The sequence below is a fragment of the Rhamphochromis longiceps genome, linkage group LG5 (assembly GCF_057381845.1).
Source record: "Rhamphochromis longiceps isolate RC_006_pf linkage group LG5, R_longiceps_female_GT1.1, whole genome shotgun sequence".
NCBI classification, from domain to species: domain Eukaryota; kingdom Metazoa; phylum Chordata; class Actinopteri; order Cichliformes; family Cichlidae; genus Rhamphochromis; species Rhamphochromis longiceps.
Genome location: NC_140561.1, coordinates 42,067,237 through 42,072,773, shown reverse-complemented (window position 1 = coordinate 42,072,773; position 5,537 = coordinate 42,067,237).

Genomic DNA, 5,537 nt, shown 5'->3' with positions numbered 1-5,537 from the left:
GTTCTGAGTTTCCAGGCTCGGCTTTAGAGCCGATGTGTCGGGCTGAAGGTTGAGAAGGGACGGATTTTACCGCAAATGATGTTTTCCTAACCAAACATTTAATATCACAATGAGCAAGAGGGAAGAAGTGCAGTCCAACATAAAGACACCTGAGATGTGTCCCATGGCATGCTGGGTAATATCCCTGTGACTCCTCCTCCTCAAGATCCTTTATTTGTCACATGCGTGGTTATACAAATACAACACATTATATACATTAAAGCAGGGGTGTCCAACTCCAGGCCTCGAGGGCCAGTGTCCTGCAGGGTTAGATGTCTCCTTGATCCATCACAGCTGATTCAAATGGCTGAATGACCTCCTCAACATGTCTCGAAGTTCTCCAGAGGCCTGGGAATGAACTCATCATGTGATTCAGGTGTGCTGACCCAGGGTGAGATCTAAAAGCTGCAGGACACCGGCCCTCGAGGCCTGGAGTTGGACACAGCCTGCTGATGGATCATTTTGTGATCTTTTCTTGTTCCACTGTCTGCCTTTGCAGAAGTAAAATGAAAGCATCATTAGAACCTTTGTCTGTTTCTCTCTTTTGTCTCTTTGAAGCAGATTTGCTGTCAGAACTGCTGTTAAAATCCATGTGAGATCTGAGTTAAAATGTGGACATGCTGCAGTTAATCCAGCTCTGCCTCATGTTTCTGTCACTGTGGGGTCTCCTCCTGGTAATACAAATCAATCAACGCCGCACTGATACATTTAATGAGGCATTATCTCACGAAAAACCACAATTTGCATCTCCTCTGGAGAGAAGAGATGAGACGGGCTTATTACTGCGCTGCCACAGAAGCACATTCAGGAAAGAGGGAATATCAAAGTGTAATGAGAAGATCATGAAGTGAAGTGTGTCCTGAAAGCAGGAAGGAGCAACGCTGTGCTGCGTGTTCAAACCTCACAAACCGACCTCGAGGTAAGAACAACACATCCAGTTTGTCTGCAGTCAAACCCTGCAGTTCCTCTGACGTCCAGCAGAGGCAGCGGTGAGAATCTTCCTCTACAGTCAGTGGTGTTCGGTTAACAGCTACGGAGCCCCGCAGGGGACATGGGAGAAAAAAAACTAAGACGGACTTTTGCGAGATCTCGCAAAAGTTGAATTCCAACAATGGCGGCAGCTACTTAGCTGTAATAAGATAAGATAAGATAAGATAACCTTTATTAGTCCCACACGTGGGAAATTTGTTTTGTCACAGCAGGAAGTGGACAGTGCAAAAGTTATGAAGCAAAAATTAGAATACAATAAGAATAAATACAGTACACAACTGTACAGAATAGAATAAAATAAAATACTATATACAGTAGAATAAAATAGAATAAATATACAATAAGATAAAAATAGAATACAAATACAAATACTATATACAACTGAGTAAAAATACAACGATGACAGAAAGGATTATTGAATTATTGAAATATTACTCTTTCTGGGTCGCAAAATACACTTTTAAGATATTTTGAGGCGTGACTGTAGTTGTGTAAACGTCAGATATCTGCTCGTTTTACCAGACATCACATATTTGCAAAAGTGCTCCGACGTTTTCGGAGATCTGACACCCGCCATCTCGAAGCTGACGGGAGGTCGAGACCTACTACAGCCGGGAGGAACACCGCTTTCCCGGCACATCGTGCCTCGACCTCCCGGTCGGCTCCGAGCTGGCGGCTAAAACTTTTGCGAGATCCCGAGTTAGTTTTGCGAAATCTCGCAAAAGTCCGTCTTAATTTTTTTTTCTCCCATGTCCCCCGCGGGGCTCCGTAAACAGCTGATCCTGAAGGTGAGAATGGACAGCTGCCCTGACCTCTGCTGTGGAGAACATGATTGGCTGCTCTGTTTCCTGCTTCAGCTGACTGACTCCTTGGGGGCGGGGCTCCTGTTAGCGTAGTGTCTCTGATGCTAATGTCTGTGACTCTGTTAACATCATCATAGTTTATTTATATAGCACTTTAAAAACACACAAAGTGCTGAACAACAGAAATACAAGAGATACAATGACAATAATAAATACGAACAAATAATAAACATAGTAATAACAATAAAATATAAGTAAATACAAGTCGGTTAACCACTGAATCAAAGGCCAGCAAATAAAAATGTGTTTTTAATCTGGATTTACAAACAGGCCCTGATGTCGATTACCTAATGTGAAGAGGAAGATTATTCCAAAGCTTTGGAGCCACGATAGAGAATCATCAGCAGGGCGCCGTCACTCCCAGAGGGTCACAGACACCCACGACCCTGTAAACCAGCACAGGAGGTGATCCTGAAGCATTCACTCAGTCAGTGTGTGGACGTACTCACAGACTGAGATAATGCCGCTTTCCATCTCCTGGTGGTTCGGGCCGTAGATCCTGTGGGTTTCTGCTTGATTCTGCCTGATGGTGGTCAGAGTGGAACCAGCAGAATCAAATGCGCACCTCGTTCAGAAGACCTGCAGTGAAACCAGGTTTTAGCTGTTCGTCAGTAAAATCTCAGAGCTGCACGATGAGGTGGCAGCTGTGGAGGACCGAGAGAGTTACAATAATCACAGTGGGAGACGATTAAAATTACTGTCCACTGAGTGACAGTAAAACTTTGATTGTTGCATTTCTGAGGTGAAGGTGACACCGAGGCTTTTAGCAGATGATTGGTATTACCTGCGATGTGCTGACGTCCTTGGAGAACGTGTCTGGATCGAGCACTAGAACCTGCAGCTGCTGCAGCTGCTGATGTTACCACAGCTGGAGGAATCCTAGAAGAGCCACGCGGTTAGCGACGAAAACACGATGAGCTCATCCGTCTGCCTCAGTCTCGCTTCAGTCGCTGGGTATCATCTTACAGCAGTGTGCACAGGCAGCAATAGCTTTAGTAGCAGATGAACAAAGCCAGCAGCAGCTCCGTCCTTACGCTTAAAGAAGATCAAGCAGATGTTACAGTCTCAGAACCAATCAGAACTGAGTAAATCCAGAAGAAGCGGTCTGGAAGTGAGCACAGACCCGGATGTAAAATGAAGCCGAACGTCTGAGAATCAGCACAGATGTTTGTCCTGAAGAGAACATGAGACTGAGAGCTGCTGAGAGTGACGGTGGTTAGCCGTGAAACACGACAGCTGATGCAGGTGGTGTCTGAAAGGAGAAGATGCCGGTGCAATGCTGAGTTTCCTTTATTGAACATATATCAAAGATTTACACTGATAACTTCAGAAAGGTGAAATACTCTGAAAACACCTTCAACACATCTCCTGGTTTCTTCTTCACGTGTAGGCGGTATTTTACAGACACGAGTGCTCGGTCCTGTGGGGACGCACGGCTGTTCTCAGTTTACAGTAGAGTCAAGTTATTCAGCTCTAAATGAAGTAAAGTACGTGCAGTGAAGCTCAACTTCACTTTTCACCGGACAAGCAGAGAGATACCATCAGTCTGCCCCCTCAGCTGCCCGGAGATACCAGCTCCACTTCCTCCCCACAGACTCTGTCAATGATTACTGAGTCAGCAACACACACACACACACACACACACACACACACACACACACACACACACACACACACACACACACACACACAATGAGACATTAAAGCCAAAGGGGAGTCTGATTAACCTGAACACCCAGCGACAGAACTACTCCTCTTCCTCCTCCTTTCCTCTTCCTCCTCTCTCCGTCCTGTGAGTTTCTGCTGTTGCTGCTCATAAACAAAGACAGGTGAGCACATCTGGGTCTTGAAAATGTTAAATAAATAGTTGACACCAGTTGATTTTCATGCCTGTTGTGTTAATGCAGTCTGAAGTTGGCCTGTGGCGCCCTCTGCTGGTCACTTAAAGGATCAGAACTCTTCATCCACCCCGACTGCAGCACCTACAGCCTGTGACATCATCCGTGACATCATCAGTGACAACAGCAGTGTTCAGGCATGTTTTTCATGGCAGGACTAGAGCATGTTCGTCCAGCCGGGCCATCAGCAGGACCTCTGCGTGTCAGGAGCCTGAACCCTCAGAAGGGCGTGGCTCTGTGAGTGAGAGTTCTGATTGGACGGCATGGGAACATTACAGACAACCTCATAGGTGTCCAGAGTTTGGTCAGCACGCTGTTCTGTGGAGCTCAGCACCGAGCTGACGGTGAGATCAGCTCGATAAACATGTCAGGAACCACACGTCGCTCTCTTCATGCGTCTAATTTATTCTTAGTTTCTTTCTTCGATGTTATTCACGCACCACATTTGATGGTTGTGCTGCAGACCTGTGAAGGAACAAAGATGTCTGCAGGCTTCATTTAGTTTGCTGATAGTTTGTCTTTAAAAGACTAAAAACGGATGACAAAGAGAAAACTTCGAGAGGAGACTTTTCTGTGTCCTTCACCTCCTCTGGTCTCTTTGTCTCCTGCTGACCGTCCTTGGCCTGAAGTCAAATCTTCTCTGAAAAGCTTCTCTGTCTGCGGTCGCCCCCTCCCTCCCCCGGCATCGATCCGCTGAGACGGTCCATTACAACGTCTGCAGCACAGCGAGAGGAGGGCGAAGGTGGAGGACGAGCGAGGCCACATGGATTGATGGGGAGACAAAGTGGAAGAAGAAGAGCAGGAGGGACAAAACTCCGGTCTTTTAAATGGATGTCCTCCTACAGGCTAAAAATAATGACACGCTTTAGCAGCTGCAGTTCTCCTGGCGTCCAGCAGACGCAGCAGTGAGTCAGTCCCCACAGACCAAACGTGTTTACGGCAGAGGGGGGGGCTAGAGGGGCTTGAACACCCGCCCCTTTCCTGATGGGTGCCCAAAGTGCCCTTTTGTTGAGGCAACTTTTCAAAAAAAAGTTATTATTATTATTATTTTTAATGTGTGCGTGCGGAGTCCTGTCTGTGCCCCTCAACAATAATATTTAACTATTAATCACAGTTTTGCTAAATAAAAGGATCTGGCTTGCATCAGTCACATGATCACATTTAACCAATGATCGCCCTCGACGGCAGAACGCGCTGGTTACGAGCCGGGAACGAGCTCACGAAGAGCACGCGCATTTGTTGCGGTCCGGAGCTGTAGGAGAAACACAAGTTAACTCAGAGACACAGACTGATGCGACACAACCAGTAAGTAGGTGTACAGCGCACACTGTAGTGTGTAGCACCCAGGAGTATCAGCTTATTACGTACACGTTGGACTGACGAACTGAAACAAACGAGCGTGCTGTGTGTGCAACAGCGCGACAAACATTACCTGTCCTTTTATTAACTGCACAGGTAGTGCTGGTCACAGCTGCTGGCTACCTGTGTAAGGCTGTCATGGGTCTGTAGCTCTGTCACCGTTTTAGGGAACATATTTCGTTTTAAAGTAAGTTTCCGGGCTTTTCCTGCCTTTCTGGAGGGATTATATTTCACTAAAAAACGATCTAATATGCATGTCCACATAATTATGCATTATTATAATTATAATATAATGGGGATAGGTTAATTGGAAAATCCAAATTACCACTAGGTGTGAATGTGCGAGTGAATGTGAGTGTGAATGGTTGTCTGTCCCTGTGTGTTAGCC